Raw genomic sequence first — 26,215 nt, 5'->3', positions numbered from 1 at the left:
ATCAAAAAATGTCCTGGAAATGGGGGAGTTCCATGGAAAAACAGGAAAAATGTCTTTAAAATTGAGAAATTCCATGGAAAATGTCTTTAAATTTCAGGAATTCCATGGAAAATGTCCTTGAAATTCAGGAATTCCATGGAAAAATGTCAAAGAAATGGAGAAATTCCAAGGAAAAACGGGGAAAAATGTCTTCAAAATTGAGAAATTCCATGGAAAATGTCCTTGAAATCGAGGAATTCCATGGAAAAATGGGGAAAATGTCCTTGAAATGGAGAAATTCCAGGAAAGATGTCAAAGAAATTGAGGAATTCCATGGAAAAATGTCCTTGAAATGGGGGAATTCCATGGAAAAACGGGAAAAATGTTCTTAAAATGGAGAAATTCCATGGAAAAATGGGGAAAATGTCCTTGAAATTTGGGAATTCCATGGAAAAAATGTCAAAGAAATTGAGGAATTCCATGGAAAAACATTCCAGGAATTGAGAATTCCAATGGGATCCTTGGAGTCTTTTTTTTTTGGGATTTTGGGCTGGATTTTTGGAGATTTTGGACTGGATTTTTGGGGATTTTTGGGCTCTTTTATTTCGGGGTTTATTTTACTCTTTTTTTGGGATTTTGGACTGGATTTTTTTGTCTTTTTGGTTGGGATTTTTTGGGATTTCGGACTGGATTTTTTTTGGATTTTGGACGGGATTTGTTTGGGTTTTGGACTGGAATTTTTGGACTCTTTCGTTGTTAATTTTTGACTGGATTTTTTAGGATTTTGGACTTTTTTGGGGATTTTCGGGCTGGAATTTTTGGGATTTCTGGCGCTTTTTTTTTTATTGTTATTTTTTCCCCATTTCCCCCCCTTTTCCCCCTCCTTTTTTTCCATTTCTTTCCCTTTATCCCCATTTGGGATTCTGCTGGTGAAAGCCTTTGAAAAAAACGGGGAAATTCGGAGTTTAAAAATCCTCGGAAAAGGAAAATTTTCCGCGAAAAAAAAAAAATTTTTTTTTTTTAAATTTCACGGAGGGGGCGTGGCCACAACGGGGCGTGGTCACCGCTAGTTCCATATTTGGACACACAGTGGGCGTGGCCTCATGCTGCGTCTCCCATATATGGCTCTGTGGGCGTGTCTAAGTATCCATATTTAGCTGCAAACGGGGGCGTGGCCTCATCGCCACACCCTCCTAGTGGGCGTGGCCACGCGCAATCCCCATATGTGGCACCAGCACGGGCGCGGCTTCACGGCCGCCCCCATATATGGCCATCATGGGCGTGGTCACATCGCGGATTGACCAATCAGCGCGCGCGGGGGCGTGCCCAGCGTGAGGCGCCTGAGGGAGAAGGGCGTGGCCTGCCGTGAGGGCGGCCCAAGATGGCGGCGCGGCCGTGGCCGCTGCTGCTGCCGCTGCTGCTGCTGCTGCTGCTGGCGGGGCCGGGCCGGGGCCCGGGCGGCTCCTCCGGGCGGCTCCGCGCGGGGCTCGGGCCCGGCCCGGCCGCCGCGTATTTCCCCGAGGAGCGCTGGAACCCGGAGTCGCCGGTGCGGCCGCCGCGCGTGGCCGTGGCGCTGCTGGCGCGGAACGCGGCCCACGCGCTGCCGCTGGTGCTGGGCGGGCTCGAGAGGCTGCGGCACCCCAAGGATAGGATGGCGCTCTGGTGGGACTGGGGACACTGGGGGGCGTGGGGACACTGGGGACATTGGGGGGCTTGGGGACATTGGGGGGGCGTGGGGACACTGGGGACATTGGGGGGTTTGGGGACATTGGGGGGCGTGGGGACACTGGGGACATTGGGGACATTGGGGACACTGGGGACACTGGTGGACATTGGGGTCACTGGGGACACTGGTGGACATTGGGGACACTGGGGACATTGGGGGGCGTGGGGACACTGGGGACATTGGGGACACTGGGGACATTGGGGTCACTGGGGACACTGGTGGACACTGGTGGACACTGGGGACATTGGGGACATTAGGGTCACTGGGGACATTGGGGGGCGTGGGGACACTGGGGACACTGGGGGGTGTGGGGACACTGGGGACACTGGGGGGTGTGGGGTCACTGGTGGACACTGGTGGACACTGGGGACATTGGGGACACTGGGGACACTGGTGGACATTGGGGACACTGGGGTCACTGGGGACACTGGGGACATTGGGGACACTGGGGACATTGGGGTCACTGGGGACACTGGGGACATTGGGGGGTGTGGGGACACTGGGGACATTGGGGGGTTTGGGGACATTGGGGGGGCGTGGGGACACTGGGGACACTGGGGTCACTGGTGGACACTGGGGTCACTGGTGGACACTGGGGTCACTGGGGACACTGGGGACATTGGGGTCACTGGGGACATTGGGGACATTGTGGGGACCTGTGTGAGTGAGGGGAGTGTGGGGAACACTCAGGGAGGGGCTCCCTGTGTGACCCTGTGTGACACCGTCCTGTGTGTGACACTGTCCCCATGTGTGTGTGACACTGTCCTGTGTGTGTGACACTGTGTCACTGCTGTGACCCCGAGTGACCCCGTGTGACCCCGAGTGACACCCGGGTGTCCCCGTGTCCCCTCAGGGTGGCCGCTGACCACAGCATGGACACCCCTGGGTCTGTGTGTGACACTGACCCTGTGTGTGACACTGTCCCCGTGTGTGACACTGTGTCACTGCTGTGACCCCGTGTGACCCTGTGTGACCCCGTGTGACCCTGAGTGACACCCGGGTGTCCCCGTGTCCCCTCAGGGTGGCCGCTGACCACAGCGTGGACACTCCTGGGTCTGTGTGTGACACTGTCCCCATGTGTGTGACACTGTCCCCATGTGTGTGACACTGTGTCACTGCTGTGACCCCCTGTGACCCCGTGTGACCCCGTGTGACCCCGAGTGACCCCGTGTGACACCCAGGTGTCCCCGTGTCCCCTCAGGGTGGCCGCTGACCACAGCGTGGACACTCCTGGGTCTGTGTGTGACACTGACCCTGTGTGTGACACTGTCCCCGTGTGTGACTCTGTGTCACTGCTGTGACCCCGAGTGACCCTGTGTGACCCCGTGTGACCCCGAGTGACACCCGGGTGTCCCCGTGTCCCCTCAGGGTGGCCGCTGACCACAGCGTGGACACCCCTGGGTCTGTGTGTGACACTGTCCCCGTGTGTGACACTGTCCCCGTGTGTGTGACACTGTGTCACTGCTGTGACCCCGTTTGACCTCGTGTGACCCCGAGTGACCCCGAGTGACACCCGGGTGTCCCTGTGTCCTCTCAGGGTGGCCGCTGACCACAGCGTGGACACCTCTGGGTCTGTGTGTGACACCGTCCCTTGTGTGACACTGTCCCCGTGTGTGTGACACTGTGTCACTGCTGTGACCCCGGGTGACCCTGTGTGACCCCGAGTGACACCCGGGTGTCCCCGTGTCCCCTCAGGGTGGCCGCTGACCACAGCGTGGACACCCCTTGGTCTGTGTGTGACACTGTCCCCATGTGTGTGTGTGACACTGTGTCACTGCTGTGACCCCGTGTGACCCCGAGTGACACCCGGGTGTCCCCGTGTCCCCTCAGGGTGGCCGCTGACCACAGCGTGGACACCCCTGGGTCTGTGTGTGACACCGTCCTGTGTGTGACACTGTCCCCGTGTGTGTGACACTGTGTCACTGCTGTGACCCCGAGTGACCCCGTGTGACCCCGAGTGACCCCATGTGACCCCATGTGACACCCGGGTGTCCCCGTGTCCCCTCAGGGTGGCCGCTGACCACAGCGTGGACACCCCTGGGTCTGTGTGTGACACTGACCCTGTGTGTGACACTGTCCCCATGTGTGTGTGACACTGTGTCACTGCTGTGACCCCGAGTGACCCCGTGTGACACCCGGGTGTCCCCTCAGGGTGGCCGCTGACCACAGCGTGGACACTCCTGCGTCTGTGTGTGACACTGTCCCCGTGTGTGACACTGACCCTTTGTGTGACACTGTGTCACTGCTGTGACCCCGAGTGACCCTGTGTGACCCCATGTGACCCCGAGTGACACCGGGGTGTCCCCGTGTCCCCTCAGGGTGGCCGCTGACCACAGCGTGGACACCCCTTGGTCTGTGTGTGACACTGTCCCCATGTGTGTGTGTGACACTGTGTCACTGCTGTGACCCCGTTTGACCTCGTGTGACCCCGTGTGACCCCGAGTGACACCCGGGTGTCCCCGTGTCCCCTCAGGGTGGCCGCTGACCACAGCGTGGACACTCCTGGGTCTGTGTGTGACACTGACCCTTTGTGTGACACTGTCCTGTGTGTGTGTGACACTGTGTCACTGCTGTGACCCCGAGTGACCCCGAGTGACACCCGGCTGTCCCCGTGTCCCCTCAGGGTGGCCGCTGACCACAGCGTGGACACTCCTGGGTCTGTGTGTGACACTGACCCTTTGTGTGACACTGTCCTGTGTGTGTGTGACACTGTGTCACTGCTGTGACCCCGAGTGACCCCGTGTGACACCCGGGTGTCCCCGTGTCCCCTCAGGGTGGCCGCTGACCACAGCGTGGACAACACCTCGGCGCTGCTGGCCGAGTGGCTGGGCCGCGTGCGGGGCCGCTACCACCGCGTGCTCTGGAGGCACCAGGAGGAGCCCACGTGGGTCTGGGGGTCCTCGGACGCATTTTGGGGAGCTCCGACACGTTTTTGGGGAGCTCCGACACGTTTTTGGGGTTCCTGCTGGATTTTGGGGGGGGTCTGGGGGTGTTCAAGGAGGAATTTGGGGGTTTTTGGGGGGGATTGGTCATTCTGGGCAGGGGCTTGAGGGGGGTTCGGGGGGGAGTTTGGGGGATTTGAGGGGGTTTTGGGGGGGGGGGGGGGCTCAGGAGAAATTTGGGGGTTCCTGGGATGTTTGGAGGGGTCCTGGGGGTCCCCTTGCATTGGGGGCTTGGTCACTTTCGGGAGGGGAGGCACCAGGAGGGATCCTGGGGTGTGTTTTGGGGGTCCTGGGGGTCTCAGAACGAATTTTGGGGTGTCCTGGCGGTGTTTTGGGGTCTCCCAAGAATTTGGGGGTGTCCCGGGGGGTCTCAGGTGCCCCTGATGCCCCCCAGGTCCTTCCCCAGTGAGGAGTCCCCAGGTTTTGAGGGTCCCTGTGGGTCCCCAGATTTTGGAGAGCTACCTAGGATTTTGGGGGGGGGTCTCCCTGGAATTGGGGGTGTCTCAGGTAGCCCCCCCTGGTGCTCCCCAGGTCATTCCCCAATGAGGAGGGACCCAAATTTTGGGGATTTCCCAGCTTTTGACGGTCCCTGTGGGTCCCCAGATTTTGGGGGGCTCCCTAGGATTTCAGGGGGGTCTCCCCGGAATTTGGGGGGTGTCTCAGGTGCCCCCCAGGTCGTTCCCCAACGAGGAGGGACCCGAATTTGGGGGGAGGAGTCCCCAGACTTTGGGCCTGTCCCCAGCTTTTGAGGGTCCCTGTGGGTCCCCAGATTTTGGGGGGGCTCCCTAGGATTTTGGGGGGTGTCTCCCCAGAATTTGGGGTGTCTGAGGTGCCCCCCCCGGTGCCCCCCAGGTCGTTCCCCGACGAGGAGGGGCCCAAGCACTGGAGCCCTGCCCGCTACGAGCACGTGATGAGGCTGCGCCAGGAGGCCCTGGAGGCCGCCCGGGCCATGTGGGCCGATTACCTGCTGGTACGGGGGGACCCCAATTCGGGGAGGGGTCCCCAATTCGGGGAGGGGTCCCCAGGGAGTCCCCGAGGGTCCCTGAGCCCCACAGTGGGGATTAGAGCCCCCCGCAGAGGGGGCAAAGCCAGCCCTGGGTGGGGGACACAGGGGGCACCCAGGGATGGGTGTGGCTGTGTCTGATTTGGGGGGGGGGTCCTGAATTTGGGGAGGGGTCCCTGGGATGTCTCAGGTGTGCCCCAGGTGTGCCCCAGGTGACAGAGGTGTGGCCCAGGTGTGACCTATGTGTGTCTCAAGTGTGTCCCAGGTGACACAGGTGTGACCCAGGAGTGCCCTAGGTGTGTCCCCAGGTGTGACCCAGGTGTCTCAGGTGTGACACAGGTGTGTCCCAGGTGTGACCCAGGTGTGACACAGGTGTGACCCAGGTGATCCAGGAGTGCCCTAGGTGTGTCCCCAGGTGTGACCCAGGTGTCTCAGGTGTGTCCCAGGTGACCCAGGTGTGACCCAGGTGTCTCAGGTGTGACACAGGTGTGTCTCAGGTGACCCAGGTGTGCCCCAGGTGTCTCAGGTGTGACACAGGTGTGTCTCAGGTGACCCAGGTGTGCCCCAGGTGTCTCAGGTGTGCCCCAGGTGTGACCCAGTGTGTGCCTGTCCCCAGTTCCTGGACGTGGACAATGTCCAGGTGAACCCCAACACACTGGGGGTGTCCCCAGGTGTGACACAGGTGACCCAGGTGTCCCCAGGTGTGCCCTAGGTGTGACCCAGGTGTCCCCAGGTGTCTCAGGTGTGACCCAGGTGTGACCCAGGTGTGTGCCTGTCCCCAGTTCCTGGACGCGGACAATGTCCTGGTGAACCCCGACACGCTGGGGGTGTCCCAGGTGTGACACACGTGACCCAGGTGTCCCCAGGTGTGCCCTAGGTGTGACACAGGTGTCCCCAGGTGTCCCAGGTGTGCCCCAGGTGTGACCCAGTGTGTGCCTCTCCCCAGTTCCTGGATGCGGACAATGTCCTGGTGAACCCCGACACACTGGGGGTGTCCCAGGTGTGACACAGGTGACCCAGGTGTCCCCAGGTGTGCCCTAGGTGTGACACAGGTGTGCCCCAGGTGTCTCAGGTGTGACCCAGGTGTGTGCCTGTCCCCAGTTCCTGGATGCAGACAGTGTCCAGGTGAACCCCAACACACTGGGGGTGTCCCAGGTGTGACACACGTGACCCAGGTGTCCCCAGGTGTGCCCTAGGTGTGACACAGGTGACCCAGGTGTGACCCAGGTGTCTCAGGTGTGACCCAGGTGTGACCCAGGTGTGTGCCTGTCCCCAGTTCCTGGATGCGGACAATGTCCTGGTGAACCCCGACACGCTGGGGGTGACCCAGGTGTGACACAGGTGTGCCCCAGGTGTGACCCAGGTGTGTGCCTGTCCCCAGTTCCTGGATGTGGACAATGTCCAGGTGAACCCCAACACACTGGGGGTGTCCCAGGTGTGACACAGGTGACCCAGGTGTCCCCAGGTGTGCCCTAGGTGTGACACAGGTGTCTCAGGTGTGCCCCAGGTGTGACCCAGTGTGTGCCTGTCCCCAGTTCCTGGACGCGGACAATGTCCTGATGAACCCCGACACGCTGGGGGTGTCCCAGGTGTCCCAGGTGTGACACAGGTGACCCAGGTGTGACACAGGTGTCTCAGGTGTGACCCAGGTGTGACCCAGGTGTGTGCCTGTCCCCAGTTCCTGGACGCGGACAATGTCCTGGTGAACCCCGACACGCTGGGGGTGTCCCAGGTGTGACACACGTGACCCAGGTGTCCCCAGGTGTGCCCTAGGTGTGACACAGGTGTCTCAGGTGTGACCCAGGTGTGTGCCTGTCCCCAGTTCCTGGACGCGGACAATGTCCTGGTGAACCCCGACACGCTGGCCGTGCTGGTGGCCGAGAACAGAACCGTGGTGGCGCCGATGCTCGACTCGCGCGCGGCCTACTCCAACTTCTGGTGCGGCATCACCCCCCAGGTGAGGGCGGGGCCCGGTGAGGGCGGGGCCCGGTGAGGGTGGGGCCAGGTGAGGGTGTGGCACAGGTGAGGGTGGGGACAGGTGAGGGCAGGGACAGGTGAGGGTGTGGTCATTCCTGCATTCCCAGAGGTCATTCCCAGTGGTCACTCCCCATTCCCAGTGGCCACTTCCCCATTCCCAGTGGCTATTCCCAGTGGCCATTCCTCCATTCCCAGTGGTCGCTCCCCCATTCCCAGTTGCCATTCCCAGTGGCCACTCCCCCATTCCCAGTGCCCACTCCCCCTTTCCCAGTGGCTATTCCCAGTAGTCACTCCCCCATTCCCAGTGGTCACTCCCCATTCCCAGTGGCCATTACCCCATTCCCAGTGGCCACTCCCCCATTCCCAGTGGTCACTCCCCATTCCCAGTGGCCATTACCCCATTCCCAGTGCCCACTCCCCCTTTCCCAGTGGCCATTCCCAGTGGTCACTTCCCCATTCCCAGTGGCCACTCCCCCATTCCCAGTGGCCACTCCCCCATTCCCAGTGGCCATTCCTCCATTCCCAGTGGTCACTCCCCATTCCCAGTGGCCATTCCGCCATTCCCAGTGGTCACTCCCCATTCCCAGTGGCCACTCCCCCATTCCCAGTGGTAACTCCCCATTCCCAGTGGTCACTCCCCATTCCCAGTGCCCAATCCCCCATTCCCAGTGGTCACTCCCCATTCCCAGTGGCCACTCCCCCATTCCCAGTGGTCACTCCCCATTCCCAGTGGTCACTCCCCCATTCCCAGTGGCCACTCCCCATTCCCAGGGCTATTACCGCCGCACCCCCGCCTACCTGCCGATCCGGCGCCGGGAGCGCCGGGGCTGCTTCGCGGTGCCAATGGTTCACTCCACGTTCCTGCTGGACCTGCGCCGCGAGCGCTCGCGGAGCCTGGCCTTCCACCCGCCGCCGCCCGGCTACAGCGGCGCCTTCGACGACATCATCGTCTTTGCCGCCGCCTGCCGGCACGCCGGTGCGCGGCAACACGGGATCGTTGGAGTTGGGTTGGATTGGGTTGGGTTTGGTTGGGTTGGGCTGGGTTTGGTTGGGTTTGGTTGGGATGATACCATGATCTTCGTTGCCGCCTGCCGGCACGCCGGTGCGCATCGGCATGGGATCGTTGGGATTGGGTTGGGTTGGGATGACATCATGATCTTCGCCGCCGCTTGCCAGCACACCGGTGCAGATCGGCATGGGATTGTTGGGATTGGGTTGGGTTGGGTTGGGTGGGGTGGGGTTGGATCGTGTTGGGTTGGGTTGAGTTGGGATGGGGTTGGGATGACATCATTGTCTTCGCCGCCGCTTGCCGGCACACCGGTGCAGATCAACATGGGATTGTTGGGGTTGGGATGGGTTGGTTGGGGTTGGGTTTGGGATTGGGCTGGGTTCGGTTGGGATGGGGTTGGGATTGGGTTGGGTTGGATTGGGATGACGTCATCATCTTCGCTGCCACCTGCCGGCACGCTGGTGTGGATTGGCACGGGATCGTTGGGATTGGGTTGGGTTGGGTTTGGGATTGGGTTGGGATTGGGTTGGGTTGGGTTGGGATGACATCATCGTCTTCACTGCCATCTGCTGGCACGCCAATGCAGATCAGCATGGGATCGTTGGGGTTGGGTTGGGTTGGGTTTGGGATTGGGATGGCCTTGGTTTGGGTTGAGTTGGGTTGGGTTGAGTTGGGTTGGGTTGAGTTGGGTTGGGTTTGGTTGGGTTGAGTTGGGTTGGGTTGGGATGGGTTGAGTTGGGTTGGGTTGGGATGGGTTGAGTTGGGATTGGTTGGGTTTGGTTGGGTTGAGTTGGGTTGGGTTTGGTTGGGTTGGGTTGGGATTGGAACTGGGTGGGATTTGAGATCGACTTTGGGTGATCCCAACGTGGGAGTGACTCCCCCATCCTGATCCCGCTCTGCCCCCATTCCCGATCCCAACATTCCCAACATTCCAGGGGTGCAGATGTTCGTGACCACCCGGGAGCAGTTCGGGTTCCTGACAGAACTGCCTGATCCCATTCCCGATCCCAACCCCATTATCCCTGATCCAACCCTGATCCCAATCCCATTCCCGATCCCATTGTCCCTGATCCCTGATCTCGTTCCCAATCCCAGCGTTCCCGATCCCGTTCCAGGGGTGCAGATGTTCGTGACCAACCGGGAGCAGTTTGGGTTCCTGCCGGTGCCGCTGCGCTCCCAGAGCTCCCTGCGGGACGAGGCCGAGAACTTCCTGCACGTCCAGCTGGAGATCATGGGTGAGATCCCGAGGGATCCCGTGGGATCCGGGGCCTCGGGGTCGGCCCAAGGGATCCAGGGCCTTGGGATTGTGGGGGAGGGAAGGATCCCAAAGGATCCCAAAGGATCCGGGGATTTGGGATTATTCCAAAGAATCCCGGGCCTTGGGATTGTGGGAGGGATTTGGGGCCCGTTCCCATGGGATTTAGGGCCCATTCCCATGGGATTTAAGGTTTGTTCCCATGGGATTTAGGACCCATTCCCATGGGATTTGGGGCCCGTTCCCATGGGATTTGGGGCCCGTTCCCATGGGATTTAGGGTCCGTTCCCATGGGATTTGGGGCCCATTCCCATGGGATTTAGGGCCTGTTCCCATGGGATTTAGGGCCTGTTCCCATGGGATTTAGAGCCCATTCCAATGGGATTCAGGGCCCATTCCCATGGGATTTAAAGTTTGTTCCCATGGGATTTAGGGCCCATTCCCATGGGATTTGGGGCCCATTCCCATGGGATTTAGGGCCCGTTCCCATGGGATTTAGAGCCCATTCCAATGGGATTCAGGGCCCATTCCCATGGGATTTAAGGTTTGTTCCCATGGGATTTAGGGCCCATTCCCATGGGATTTAGGGCCCGTTCCCATGGGATTTGGGGCCCGTTCCCACGGGATTCTCCCATTCCCGCAGTGAAGCTCCCTCCGGCTGAGCCCTCCCCCCACGTGTGGGTCCCTCCCAAGGTCCTGGACAAGCTGGGATTCGACGAGGTGGGAGCCCCTCCCTCGGAATTCCGGCCTCCCCCTCGGGATTTCCGGCCTTTCCCCACCTATTCTTTGGGATTTTGCATCATTTTCCTTCTTTTCTTTGGGATTTTGGGTCGTTTCCTCCATTTTTTTTCTGTATTTTGGGTGGTTTTCCTCCTTTATTTCTGGTTTTTTAATAATTTTCTCTTTTTTCTCTGGATTTTGGGTTGTTTCCCTCCTTTTTCCTTTGGATTTTCTGTTATTCATGTCCATTTTTTTAGATTTTTGGTTTCTTTTCCCACTTTTTCCCTGGCTTTTGGGTGATTTTCTGCCCTTTTGAGTGGTCTTTCACCTTTTCCTCTGGATTTCACGGGGAGTTTCTTGTTCCCATCTGGATCCCCCTGGATTTGGGGCAGATTATCCATTCTAATCTGGATTTTGGGGTGAATTTCCCCATTTCCCCCTGGATTTTGGGTGAATCCCCCAGATTTCCCCATTTCCCCCTGGATTTTGGGTGAATCCCCCCAGATTTCCCCATTTCCCCCTGGATTTTGGATTAACCCCCCAGATTTCCCTTGGATTTTGGGTGAATCCCCTCAGATTTCCCTATTTTTCCGTGAATTTCAGGGTGAATTTCCCCATTTCCCCCTGGATTTTGGTGAATCCCCCAGATTTCCCCTTGGATTTTGGGTGATTCCCCTCAGATTTCCCCCTGAATTTCGGGTGAATCCCCCCAGATTTCCCCCGGATTTCAGGTGAAACCCCCCTGATTTCCCCATTTCCCCCTGGATTTTGGGTGAATCCCCCAGATTTCCCCATTTTCCCTGAATTTCAGGGTGAATTTCCCCATTCTTCCCCTGGATTTTGGGTGAATCCCCCCAGATTTCCCCATTTTCCCTGAATTTCAGGGTGAATTTCCCCATTTCCCCCCTGGATTTTGGGTGAATCCCCCCAGATTTCCCCATTTTCCCTGAATTTCAGGGTGAATTTCCCCATTTCCCCCTGGATTTTGGGTGAATCCCCCCAGATTTCCCCATTTTCCCTAATTTCAGGGTGAATTTCCCCATTTCCCCCCTGGATTTCGGGTGAATCCCCCCAGATTTCCCGCTTCCCCTGGATTTTCCCCGTTCCCAGGTGTTCCTGATCAACCTGCGGCGCCGCTCGGACCGCCGGGCGCGGATGCTCCGCACGCTGCAGGAACTGGGAATCTCCCCCAAACTGGTGGAGGCCGTGGACGGCCGGTGAGCCCCGGGAGGGGTGGGGAATTCCCGGGATTGCCCCCGACCCGAATCCCGACAGAATTCCCTTCTGGAACGTTCCGGGCTCCGCAGGGCCCTAAACAGCAGCCAGGTGGAGGCGCTGGGGGTGCGGATGCTGCCGGGATATCGGGATCCCTTCCACGGGAGACCCCTGACCCGCGGCGAGGTCGGCTGCTTCCTCAGCCACTTCCGGGTCTGGCAGGAGGTGAGCAGCCGGAAATTCGGGAATTTGGGTGGGAATTGTGGAATCTGGGGGGTCTGGAAGGATCCAGAGGGTCCAGGGGATTTGGGGAGATCCTGGGAATTCCAAAGGAGCTGCTGCTACCTCAGGCACTTCTGGGTCTGGCAGGAAGTGAGGAAGGAAATTCGGGAATTCGGGAATTTGGGATGGGAATCTGGGGGGGTCTGTAATGATCCAAATCCCAGTGATTCCAATGATCCCATTGATCCCAGTGATCCCATTGATCCCATTGACCACATTGGTCCCATTGACCCCAATGACCCCATTCCCAGTTTCCATCCCAAATCCCGGCATTCCCGGCATTCCCGGTTTCCATCCCAAATCCGAAATCCCCGGCATTCCCGGGGGTCCGTCCCAAATCCCAGCATTCCGGCATTCCCGGGGTCCGTCCCAAATCCAGCATTCCCGGCATTCCCGGTTTCCGTCCCAAATCCCGGAATCCCCGGCATTCCGGGGTCCGTCCCAAATCCCAGCATTCCCGGCATTCCCGGGGTCCGTCCCAATTCCTGGCATTCCCAGTTTCCGTCCCAAATCCCGGCATTCCCGGTTTCCGTCCCAAATCCCGAAATCCCCGGCATTCCCGGGGTCCGTCCCAAATCCCAGCATTCCCGGCATTCCCGGTTTCCGTCCCAAATCCGGAATCCCCGCATTCCCGGGGTCCGTCCCAAATCCCAGCATTCCCGGCATTCCCGGGGTCCGTCCCAATTCCTGCATTCCCAGTTTTCCATCCCAAATCCGGCATTCCCGGTTTCCGTCCCAAATCCCGAAATCCCCCGGCATTCCCGGGGTCCGTCCCAAATCCCGGCATTCCCGGCACTCCGGTCATTCCCAGATTTCGGCGCGGGGCCTGCAGCGCTCGCTGGTGTTCGAGGACGATCTGCGCTTCGAGGTTTTCTTCCGCAGCCGCCTGGAAGAGCTGATGGAGCAGCTGGAGGAGGCGGCCATCGACTGGGACCTCATGTGAGCCTTCATCCCGTCCTCCTCATCCTCATCCTCATCCCAAAACTCATCCACTCCCCTGGGACCTCATGTGAGCCTTCGTCCTCATCCTCATCCGCATCCCAAAACTCATCCCAGTCCCCTTGGACCTCATGTAAGCCTTCATCCCCGTCCTCCTCATCCTCATCCCAAAACTCATCCCAGTCCCCTTGGACCTTGTGTGAGCCTTCGTCCCGTCCTCCTCATCTCATCCTCATCCCAAAACTCATCCCAGTCCCCTGGGGACCTTGTGTGAGCCTTCAACCTCTCATTATCCTCATCATCCTCATCCCACTGCTCCTCATTTCCTGAGGCCTCTTGGATCCCATTGAACCCATTGACCCCAATGACCCCATTGACCCCATTGACCTCACTGACCCCATTGAACCCATTGACCTCATTGACCCCATTGACCCCAATGACCTCACTGACCCCGATGACCCCATCGTCCCCCATTGATCCCAATGATCCTATTGATACCAATGATCCCATTGACCCTATTGATCCCATTCACCTCGATGATCCCATTGATCTCATTGACCCAGTGACCCCATTGATACCAACGATCCCATTGAGCCCATTGACCCCATTGACCTCATTGATCCTGATGGCCCCCAATCCCATTGCAGACCCCATTGACCCCGATGCCCCATTGCTGACCCCATTGACACCAATGAACCCAGTGATCTCATTGATCCCAATGACCCCATTGACCTCATTGACCCCATTTTGATTTCATCCCATTGACCTCATTGATTTCATTCATCCCATTGACCTCATTGACCCCACTGACCCCATTGATTTCATTCATCTCGCCGATCCCACTGACCCCATTGACCCCAATGATCCCAGGGACCCCATTGATCCCATTGACCCCATTGATCCCACTGACCTCACTGACCCCGATGACCCCATTGACCTCATTGATTTTATTCATCCCACTGACCTCATTGACCCCACTGACCCCATTGATTTCATTCATCTCGCCGATCCCACTGACCCCATTGACCCCAATGATCCCAATGACCCCATTGACCCCACTGATTTCATCCCATTGACCTCATTGATTTCATTCATCCATTGACCTCATTGACCCCACTGACCCCATTGATTTCATTCATCTCACCGATCCCACTGACCCCATTGACCCCAATGACCTCATTGACCCCATTGATCCCAATGACCCCATTGACCCCAATGACCTCATTGACCCAGTGACCCCATTGACCCCATTGACCCCGATGACTCCATTGACCTCATTGACCCCACTGACCCCACTGATTTCATTCATCTCGCCGATCCCACTGACCCCATTGACCCCAATGATCCCAGGGACCCCATTGATCCCATTGACCCCATTGATCCCACTGACCTCACTGACCCCGATGACCCCATTGACCTCATTGATTTCATTCATCCCATTGACCTCATTGACCCCACTGACCCCATTGATTTCATTCATCTCGCCGATCCCACTGACCCCATTGACCCCAATGACCTCATTGACCCAATGACCTCATTGATCCCAATGACCTCATTGATCCCATTGACCTCATTGACCCCATTGACCTCACTGACCCCAGTGACCCCATTGACCCTAATGACCTCATTGACCCCAGTGACCCCACTGATACCAATGATCCCAATGACCCCATTGACCCCGATGACCCCAATGACCTCATTGACCCCAGTGACCCCATTGACCCCGATGACCCCAATGACCTCATTGACCCCATTGATACCAATGATCCCATTGACCCTGATGACCCCATTGACCCTGATGACCCCATTGACCCCAGTGACCTCACTGACCCCATTGACCCCGATGACCCCATTGACCCCAGTGACCCCATGACCCCTATGACCCCACTGACCCCAGTGACCTCACTGACCCCAATGACCCCATTGACCCCGATGACCTCATTGACCCCAGTGACCCCATTGACCCCTATGACCCCACTGACCCCAGTGACCTCACTGACCCCAATGACCCCATTGACCCCAATGACCTCATTGACCCCAGTGACCCCATTGACCCTGATGACCCCATTGACCCCATTGACCCCTATGACCCCACTGACCCCAGTGACCTCACTGACCCAATGACCCCATTGACCCCAATGACCTCATTGACCCCAGTGACCCCATTGACCCTGATGACCCCATTGACCCCATTGACCCCGATGACCCCATTGACCCCGATGAACCCATTGACCCCAATGAACGCATTGACCCTGATCACACCATTGACCCCAGTGACCTCACTGACCCCATTGACCCCGATGACCCCATTGACCCCATTGCTGACCCCACTGACCCCGCTGTTGGCAGCTACCTGGGCCGGAAGCGGCTGGAGCCGGAGCGCTCGGAGCGCGGCGTCCCCGGCGTGCGGCAGCTGCTGCGGCCGGGCTACTCCTACTGGAGCCTGGCTACGCGCTGTCGCTGCGCGGCGCCCGCAAGCTCCTGGCGGCCGAGCCCCTGGGCAAGATGATCCCGGTGGACGAGTTCCTGCCCCTCATGTTCGACCGGCACCCCAGGTACCCCAAACGTTGGTGGGATTTGTGGGATTTGTGGGATTTGTGGGATTTCTGGGATTGGGAATAGCGGATATGGGCATTTATGGGATTTGTGGGATTGGGAATAGTGGATATGGGATACAGGGATGAGTTCCTGCCCCTCATGTTCGACCGGCACCCCAGGTACCCCAAACGTTGATGGGATTTGTGGGATTTCTGGGATTGGGAATAGTGGATATGGGATTTGTGGGAATTATGGGATTGGGAATAGCGGATATGGGATTTAACGGATTTATGGGATTTCTGGGATTGGGAATAGCGGATATGGGATTTACGGGATTGTGGGATTTGGAATAGTGGATATGGGATTTATGGGATTTGTGGGATTGGGAATAGTGGATATGGATACAGGGACGAGTTCCTGCCCCTCATGTTCGACCGGCACCCCAGGTACCCCAAACGTTGGTGGGATTTGTGGGATTTGTGGGATTTCTGGGATTGGGAATATTGGATATGGGATTTATGGGATTTATGGGATTTCTGGGATTGGGAATAGTGGATATGGGATTTAACGGATTTATGGGATTTCTGGGATTGGGAATAGTGGATATGGGATTTATGGGATTGGAATAGATATGGGATTTATGGGATTTGTGGGATTGGGAAGAGTGGATATGGGATTTAACGGATTTATGGGATTTCTGGGATTGGGAATAGCGGATATGGGATTTAACGGATTTCTGGGATTGGGAATAGCGGATATGGGATTTATGGGATTTCTGGGATTGGGAATAGTGGATATGGGATTTAACGGATTTATGGGATCTCTGGGATTGGGAATAGTGGATATGGATTTATGGGATTGGGAATAGATATGGGATTTATGGGATTTGTGGGATTGGGAATAGTGGATATGGGATTTAACGGATTTATGGGATTTCTGGATTGGGAATAGCGGATATGGGATTTGTGGGATTTCTGGGATTGGGAATAGCGGATATGGGATTTAACGGATTTATGGGATTTCTGGGATTGGGAATATTGGATATGGGATGCAGGGACGAGTTCCTGCCCCTCGTGTTCGACCGGCACCCCAGGTACCACATCCATGGGATTTGGGGTCAGGGATTCATGGGGTTTTTGGGATTTCTGGGATCAGGGCTATGGGATATGAGAGACCAGGACGAGTTCCTGCCCCTCGTGTTTGACCGGCCACCCCAGGTTCCCATTTTCCCCCCATTTTTCCCCAATTTCCCCTCCATTTTTCCCCATTTTTCCAATTTTCACCTTTTCCCCCCATTTATTCCCCAGCCCCAAGAACCCCAGCACTTTTCCCTGATCTCTGACCTCCTTTTCCATCATTTCTCAACCACTTTTCTCTGATTTTCCCTTTTTTTCCCCGTTTCCCCCCCCCTCTCTCTCCCCCCATTTCCACCCTTTTCCCCATTCCCCCGCCGTTTTTCCACTTTTTTCCCAATTTTCACCTTTTCCCTGTTTTTCCCCCCAGCCCCCAAGTACCCCCAGCACTTCTCCCAGATCTCTCACCTCTTTTTCCCTCATTTCTCAACCATCTTTCCCCATTTTCCCCCGTTCTTCCCCCATTTCTCCAATTTCCCCCAATTTTCACCCTTTTCCCCCCATTTTTCCTGATTTCCCCCCCCTTTTCTCCCTCTTTCCCCAATTTTCACCTTTTCCCCCCCATTTTTCCCATTTCCCCCCCGTTTTTCCCAATTTCCCCCCATTTTTTTTCCCCTTTCCCTCCATGTCCTCCCGTTTTCCCCCCATTTTTCCCCTTTCCCCCCATTTCCTCCCTGTTTTCACCCCGTTTTTCCCCTTTCCCCCCATTTCCTCCCTGTTTTTCCCCCCATTTTTTTTCCCCTTTTCCTCCATTTTCCTCCATTTTCCCCCCCATTTTTTCCCCTTTTCCTCCGTTTTATCCCCATTTCCCCCCGTTTTTTCCCCTTTCCCCCCATTTTTCCCCCATCCCCCCCCCATTTTTTTCCCCTTTCCCCCCATTTTTCCCCCATTTCCCCCTGTTTTTTTCCCCTTTCCCCCCATTTTTTCCCCATTTCCCCCCGTTTTTTTCCCCTTTCCCCCCATTTTTTCCCCATTTCCCCCCGTTTTTTTTCCCCTTTCCCCCCATTTTTTCCCCATTTCCCCCCGTTTTTTTTTCCCCTTTCCCCCCATTTTTCCCCATTTCCCCCCGTTTTTTTTCCCCTTTCCCCCCAATTTTGACCTCTTCCCCCCCGTTTTCCCCCCAGCCCCGAGTACTCCCGGCACTTTTCCCGGCGGGATCTCTTGGCTTTCTCGGCGGAGCCGCTGCTGCTCTTCCCCACGCACTACACGGGCGAGCCCGGTTACGTCAGCGACACCGAGAGCCCCCCGGAGCCCCCCGGAGCCGGGGATGGCGAGGAATTCCCCCGGGAATCCCGGAATTCCCAGCCCCGGCAGGGGGGCAGAGACAGCGAGAGACCCCCGGAGCCCCCCGAAATCTGGGATGGGGAGGAATTCCCCCGGGAAATCCCGGAATTCCCAGCCCCGGCACAACAGCGACGGCCGCGACGAGCTCTGACCCCAAAATCCCCGAATTTTGGGAAGAATTCCCGAGGGAATCCCGGATTTCCCAGCCCCGGCACAAGGAGCTCCGGCCCCAAAATCCCCGAATTTTGGGAAGAATTCCCGAGGGAATCCCGGATTTCCCAGCCCCACCACGAGGAGCTCTGGCCCCGAAATTTGGGAAGAATTCCCGTGGGAATACCGAATTCCCAGCCCCGGCACAAGGAGCTCTGACCCCAAAATCCCCGAATTTTGGGAAGAATTCCTGTGGGAATCCCGGAATTCCCAGCCCCGGCACGAGGAGCTCTGGCCCCGAAATTTGGGAAGAATTCCCGAGGGAATCCCGGAATCCCAGCCCCGGCAGGAGGAGCTCTGACCCCAAAATCCCCGAATTTTGGGAAGAATTCCCGAGGGAATCCCGGAATTCCCAGCCTCGGCACGAGGAGCTCCGGCCCCAAAATCCCCGAATTTTGGGAAGAAGTCCCATGGGAATCCCGGAATTCCCAGCCCCACCACGAGGAGCTCTGACCCCAAAATCCCCGAATTTTGGGAAGAATTCCCACGGAAATCCCAGATTTCCCAGCCCCGGCACGAGGAGCTCCAGCCCCAAAATCCCCGAATTTTGGGAAGAATTCCCGAGGGAATCCCGGAATTCCCAGCCCCACCACGAGGAGCTCTGGCCCCGAATTTTGGGAAGAATTCCCGAGGGAATCCCAGATTTCCCAGCCCCGGCACGAGGAGCTCCGGCCCCAAAATCCCCGAATTTTGGGAAGAATTCCCACGGAAATCCCGGATTTCCCAGCTCCGGCACGAGGAGCTCTGGCCCCAAAATCCCCGAATTTTTGGGGGGTTTTTATTCCCAAATAAAGTTTTTATTTTTATTTTTAATCCCGGTGTTTGTTGTTTTTTTTTTTTTTTTTTGGGGGGGGGGGGGTTTTGGCCACTTTTTCCATCTCGAAATTCCGGGATTTTGGGAGTTTGGGATGAGAGGGAAACTGAGGCAGGGAACACACCCCACCACCCCCCCCCCCCCCCCCCCCCCCCCCCCCCCAAAATTCCCAACTGGAATTCCCAAAGTCGGGCTCCAAACGAGAAGGGAAACTGAGGCAGGGAGCCCTCGGAATGTTGGGAAAATGCCCGCAAAATCCCCAACTTGGGGGTCCCAGGGAAAGGGAAACTGAGGCAGGGAAACCCCACCCGCGGAAACTGAGGCACGAGGGGGATTTGGGGTTTTTTTGGGGTTTTTTTGGGGGGATTTGGGGGTTTTTTGGGGGGATTTTGGGGTTTTTTTTGGGGGCGATTTTGGGGGTTTTTTTGGGGGGATTTTGGGTTTTTTTGGGGGTTTGGAATGTTCCTCCGGGGCATTTTTTGGGATGGTTTTGGGGGATTTTCGGAAATTTTGGTGGGGTATTTTTGGGCTTCTTTTTGGGGACAATTCTGGAATATTTGGGGGATAATTTTGGGGAGAATTTTGGGATATTTTGGGGATAATTTTTGGGATATTTTGGGGGGATTTTCAGGGGTTTTTTTGGGGATATTTCAGGGCTATTTGGGGGATTTTTGGGATAATTTGGGGATAATTTTGGGATATTTTAGGGATAATTTCGGGCTATTTTTGGGCTATTTTGGGGATATTTTTGGGATATTTCTGGGCTATTTTTGGGCTATTTTGGGATAATTTTGGGCTATTTCGGGGATATTTTTGGGATATTTCTGGGATATTTTTGGGATATTTCTGGGCTATTTCGGGGATATTTGGGGGATAATTTTGGGATATTTCTGGGATATTTTTGGGCTATTTTTGGGATATTTCTGGGCTATTTCGGGGATATTTGGGGGATAATTTTGGGGTGATTCGGGCCGTTCTGGGGCTCAGAGCTCGTCGTGCTCCTCGTGCCCCGCCGGGGGCTCCCTGCAGGCCGCAGGCGTCTCCAGCTCCAGCAGGTACTCGCAGCGGCTCGGCTCCGTGGCCGCCGTCACCGCCGTGTCCCGGCCACACCTGAGCCGCACCTGGAGGGGACAGGGACACCTGAGACACCTGGGGACACCTGGGACACCTGGGGGGACACCTGGGGGACAGCTGGGGACACCTGGGACACCTGGGACACACCTGGGACACAGCTGGGGACACCTGGGACACCTGGGACACACCTGGGACACAGCTGGGATGCACCTGTGTCACACCTGGGACACCTGAGACACCTGGGGACACCTGGGGGGACACCTGGGACACACCTGGGGACACCTGGGGACACCTGGGGACACCTGGGGACACCTGGAACACAGCTGGGACATCCCTGAGACACCTGGGGACACCTGGGGGGACACCTGGGGGGACAGCTGGGGACACCTGGGGACACCTGAGACACCTGGGACACCTGGGACACACCTGGGACACCTGGGACACACCTGGGGACACCTGAGACACCTGGGGGGACAGCTGGGGACAGCTGGGGACACCTGGGGACACCTGAGACACCTGGGGACACCTGGGGGGACACCTGGGACACCTGGGGACACCTGGGGGGACACCTGGGGACACACCTGGGACACCTGAGACACCTGGGGACACCTGGGGGGACACCTGGGACACACCTGAGACATCCCTGGGAAAACTGGGACATCCCTGAGACACCTGGGGACACACCTGGGGACACCTGGGGACACCTGGGACATCCCTGAGACACCTGGGGACACCTGGGGGGACACCTGGGACATCCCTGAGACACCTGGGGACACCTGGAACACACTTGGGACACACCTGGGACATCCCTGAGACACCTGAGACACCTGGGGACACCTGAGACACCTGGGGACACCTGGGGACACACCTGGGGACACCTGGGGACACCTGGGACACCTGGGACACACCTGGGGACACCTGGGGACACCTGGGACACCTGGGGACACACCTGGGTACACCTGGGGACACCTGGGACATCCCTGAGACACCTGGGGACACCTGGGGGACACCTGGGACATCCCTGAGACACCTGGGGACACCTGGAACACACTTGGGACACACCTGGGACATCCCTGAGACACCTGAGACATCTGGGGACAACTGAGACACCTGGGGACACCTGGGGGGACACCTGGGGGGACAGCTGGGACACACCTGGGACACACCTGGGGACACCTGAGACACATGGGACACAGCTGGGGACACCTGGGACGCACCTGGGGACACCTGGGGGGACACCTGTGTCACACCTGGGACACCTGGGACATCCCTGAGACACCTGGGGACACACCTGGGGACACCTGGGGACACACCTGGGACACCCCTTAGATACCTGGGACATCCCTTAGACACCTAAGGACACCTGGGGACACTTGGGGACACACCTGGGGACACCTGAGACATCCCTTAGACACCTGACACACCTGGGGACACCTGGGACACACCTGGGACATCCCTGAGACACACCTGTGTCACACCTGGGGACAGCTGAGATACCTGGGGATGGGGACATTGTGGGGGCTCAGGTGACACAGGGGGTGACACAGGTGACACACAGGTGACGTCACACAGGTGATGTCACCCAGGTGTCACCCAGGTGTCCCACTCACCGTGGTGGCCCGGTTGGGTTTGGGTGAGTTTTGGGGACACAGGTGACACACAGGTGGCACACAGGTGACACAGGTGACACCAGGTGATGTCACACAGGTGACACAGGTGGTGTCCCACTCACCGTGGTGGCCCGGTTGGTTTGGGTGGGTTTTGGGGACACAGGTGACACACAGGTGACACAGGTGATGTCACACAGGTGACACACAGGTGTCACCCAGGTGGTGTCCCACTCACCGTGGTGGCCCGGTTGGGTTTTGGGGACACAGGTGACACCCAGGTGACACAGGTGACACAGGTGTCACCCAGGTGACGTTCCACTCACCATGGTGGCCCGGTTGGGATTGGGTGGGTTTTGGGGACACAGGTGACACCCAGGTGACACACAGGTGACACACAGGTGACACAGGTGACACAGGTGACGTCCCACTCACCGTGGTGGCCCGGTTGGGATTGGGGACACAGGTGACACAGGTGATGTCACCCAGGTGATGTCACCCAGGTGACACCCAGGTGCCGTCCACTCACCGTGGTGGCCCGGTTGGGTTTTGGGGACACAGGTGACACCCAGGTGACACCCAGGTGCCGTCCCACTCACCGTGGTGGCCCGGTTGGGTTTTGGGGACACAGGTGACACACAGGTGCCGTCCCACTCACCGTGGTGGCCCGGTTGGGTTTGGGTGGGTTTTGGGGACACAGGTGGCACCCAGGTGACACAGGTGACACCCAGGTGATGTCACCCAGGTGTCACCCAGGTGCCGTCCCACTCACCGTGGTGGCCCGGGTGGGTTTTGGGGACACAGGTGACACCCAGGTGATGTCACACAGGTGTCACCCAGGTGTCACCCAGGTGCCGTCCCACTCACCGTGGTGGCCCGGTTGGGTTTTGGGGACAGAGGTGACACACAGGTGTCACCCAGGTGCCGTCCCACTCACCGTGGTGGCCCGGTTGGGTTTTGGGGACACAGGTGACACAGGTGATGTCACCCAGGTGATGTCACCCAGGTGTCACCCAGGTGCCGTCCCACTCACCGTGGTGGCCCGGTTGGGTTTTGGGGACACAGGTGACACACAGGTGACACCCAGGTGCCGTCCCACTCACCGTGGTGGCCCGGTTGGGTTTTGGGGACACAGGTGACACAGGTGACACCCAGGTGCCGTCCCACTCACCGTGGTGGCCCGGTTGGGGCCCTGCCAGCAGCCCGTGCCCCCCTCGTATTTCTGGGCCCCGAATTTGTCGCCTTCGGGCCCCGCCCAGGAGCCCCAGAGCCTGCGGGGGGAGGGGCAGCGCGTCAGGTGACCCCGGGGGGGGGTCAGGTGACACCTGGGGGGGTCAGGTGACACTTGAGTGAGTCAGGTGACACCTGGGGGGGGATCATGTGACACCTGGGGGGGTCAGGTGACACCTGGGGGGGGGTCAGGTGACACTTGGGGGGGGTCAGGTGACACCTGGGGCCTGTCCCCGAGTGTCCCCAGGGGGAGTCTTTGGGGTGCCAGGATGATTTTTGGGGTCCCCAGGGGGATTTTTGGGGGAGTTTGGGGATTTTTGGGGATTTTTGGGGGTTTTGGGGATTTTTGGGGTCCCCACGGGGATTTTTGGGGTCCCCAGGGGGATTTTGGGGGATTTTGGGGATTTTTGGGATCCCCAGAGAGATTTTTTTGGGGGGTTTTTGAGGATTTTTGGGGTATCCAGGGGGATTTTTTGGGGGGATTTTGGGGATTTTTGGGGCTCCCAGGGCAGTTTTTGGGGTGTTTTGGGCTGTCTAGGGTGATTTTTGGGGTTCCCAGGGCGATTTTGGGGTTTTTGGGGTTCCCAGGGCAGTTTTTGGGGTGTTTTGGGGTTACCAGGGTGATTTTTGGGGTTCCCAGGGTGATTTTGGGGTTTTTGGGGTTCCCAGGGCAGTTTTTGGGGTGTTCAGGGGCTCCAAGGGAGATTTTTGGGGTTCCCAGGGCAGTTTTTGGGGTGTTTTGGGCTGTCTAGGGTGATTTTTGGGGTTCCTAGGGTGGTTCTGGGGCTCCCCAGGGCGGTTTTTGGGTGTTGTGGGTTATTTTGGGGTGTTGTGGGTTATTTGGGTGTTGTGGAGGATTTTTGGGGTGTTGTGGAGGATTTGGGGGTGTTCTGGGGGGTTTTGGGATGCCCTGACCCCAGGCTGGTCTCGGCGCCGCCGTTTTTGGGTCTCTGGGTGACGCGCTGGAAGGGGCAGAGCCGGTACAGGTACCTGGGGGAGAGAACCCCAAAAACCTCCCAAAAACCGCCCCAAAAACATCCCAAAAATCCCCCGAAACCTCTGAAAACCACCCAAAAAACCTCCCAAAAACCACCCCAAAAACCTCCCAAAGACCACCCAAAAAACCTCCCAAAATCCACCCCAAAAACCTCCCCAAAAATCCCCCGAAACCTCCGAAAACCGCCCAAACCCACCCAAAATCCACCCCAAAAACCTCCCAAAAACCACCCAAAAAACATCCCAAAAATCCCCCGAAACCTCCGAAAACCGCCCCAAAAACCACCCAAAATCCACCCCAAAAATCCCCCAAAACCACCCAAAATCCACCCCAAAAACCTCCCCAAAAATCCCCCAAAACCTCCCAAAACCACCCCAAAAAACTCTGAAAACCGCCCCAAAAACCTCCCAAAGACCACCCAAAAACCTCCCAAAAACCACCCAAAAATCCCCCGAAACCTCCGAAAACCACCCAAAACCCACCCAAAATCCACCCCAAAAATCCCCAAAAACCGCCAAAATCCACCCCAAAAAACCTCCCCAAAAACCGTCCCAAAACCCACCCCAAAACCACCCCAAAAACATCCCAAAAACCTCTGAAAACCGTCCCAAAAACCACCCAAAAACGTCCCAAAAACCACCCAAAACCCTCCAAAATCCACCCCAAAAACCTCCCAAAAACCATCCCAAAACCCAGCCCAAAACCTCCCCAAAAATCCCCTAAAAACCACCCAAAAACCTCCCAAAATTCACCCCAAAAACCTCCCAAAACCACCCCAAAAAAATCCCCCCAGGACCCCCCAACTTCCCCCCCGGACCCCCAAAATCCCCCCAGGACCCCCGAAACCTCCCCCAGGACCCCCCAAAATCCCACCAGGACCCCCAAATCCCCCCTCAGGACCCCCAACCCCCCCCCCCCCCACGACCCCCAAAAATGCCCCCAGGGCCCCCCAAACTCCCCCCACGACCCCCAAACCCGCCAGGACCCCCGAACCCCCCCAAGGACCCCCCAAAATCCCCAGGACCCCCAAGTTCCCCCCAAACCCCCCCAAGGACCCCCCAAAATACCCCCAAGACCCCCAAACTCCCCCCAACCCCCCCCCAGGACCCCCAAATCCCCCCCCACGACCCCCGAACCCCCCCAGGACCCCCAAAATCCCCCCAGGACCCCCCAAAATGCCCCCCAGCACCCCGAACCCCCCAAACCCCACCCCAGGACCCCCCGAACCCCCCCCCAGGACCCCCCAAAATCCCCCCAGGACCCGAACCCCCCCCCTCAGGACCCCCAAACCTCCCCTAGGACGCCCCCAAACCCCCCAGGACCCCCCAAATCCCCCCCCAGGGACCCCCCGAACCCCCCCAGGACTCCACAAAATCCCCCAAGACCCCCAAACTCCCCCCACCCCCCCCCCCAGGACCCCCCAAAATCCCCTCAGGACCCCTGAACCTCCCCCAAACTCCCCCCAGGACCCCCAAACTCCCCCCAAATCCCCCCAGGACCCCAAACCCTCCCAAGGACCCCCCAAATCCCCCAGGACCCCCAAAATCCCCCCAAAACCCCAAACTCCCCCCAAACCCCCCCCAGGACCCTCAAACCCCCCCAAGGACCCCCCAAAATCCCCCCCAACGACCCCCCAAACTCCCCCCAGGACCCCGAAGCCCCCACGCACTCGCTGGTGCCCAGCTCCCAGCACTGGTTGTACAGGTAGGAGAATTCCCCCTCGGGCCCGAAATCCAGCCCCAATTCCAGCTCCAGGGCCCTGGGGGGGGGGAGCACAAAGTGGGGGTCAGGGGGGGTCCCCAAAACCTCCCCGGACCCCCCCCAAAAAAATCCCGATCTCCAAACCCCCCCCCACAGCCTCAAACGCCCCCAAATTCCTGCTGGGACTCAGGGAAACTGAGGCACGGGGGGCCCTAAGGGGATTTTGGGGTGCCTGGGGGGGGATTTTGGGGTTCTAGGGGGGGATTTTGGGGTTCTAGGGGGGGATTTTGGGGTGCCTCAAGTGATTTTTGGGGCCCCTCACACAGATTTTGGGTCCTTGGGGGATGTTGTGAGGGTCCCACATCCCCTCCCTCACTTTAGGGATTCCCCCACGGAGATTTTGGGGTCCCCTGGTGACTTTTGGGGTCCCAGGTCGGTTTTTGGGGTGTCCCAGGTCCATTTTTGGGGTGTCCCAGGTGATTTCTGGGGTGTCCCAGGGGATATTTGGGGTGTCCTGGGGGATTTTTGGGGTATCCCAGGCCGTTTTTGGGGTGTCCCAGATCCATTTTTGGGATGTCCC

At 58.1% G+C, this 26,215-nt stretch overlaps 1 long non-coding RNA gene and 1 pseudogene across 1 annotated transcript; one reads left to right on the top strand and one right to left on the bottom strand.

The window, feature by feature from the left end:
* The first annotated feature begins 1,345 nt into the window (after positions 1-1,345).
* Positions 1,346-18,386, top strand: LOC137466824 (procollagen galactosyltransferase 1-like; annotated as a pseudogene).
* A 1,619-nt stretch (positions 18,387-20,005) lies between these two features.
* On the bottom strand, positions 20,006-25,718 carry LOC137466829 (uncharacterized). Its single transcript, XR_010995290.1, has 4 exons — positions 25,604-25,718; positions 23,853-23,927; positions 22,879-22,978; positions 20,006-20,147 (listed from the first exon to the last, which is right to left on the bottom strand). It is a non-coding gene; the product is annotated as an uncharacterized lncRNA (long non-coding RNA).
* Positions 25,719-26,215: the final 497 nt, after the last annotated feature.

The sequence above is a fragment of the Anomalospiza imberbis genome, unplaced genomic scaffold, assembly GCF_031753505.1.
Source record: "Anomalospiza imberbis isolate Cuckoo-Finch-1a 21T00152 unplaced genomic scaffold, ASM3175350v1 scaffold_444, whole genome shotgun sequence".
In the NCBI taxonomy this organism is placed as follows: domain Eukaryota; kingdom Metazoa; phylum Chordata; class Aves; order Passeriformes; family Viduidae; genus Anomalospiza; species Anomalospiza imberbis.
This window is presented reverse-complemented; position numbering and strand designations above follow the sequence as displayed.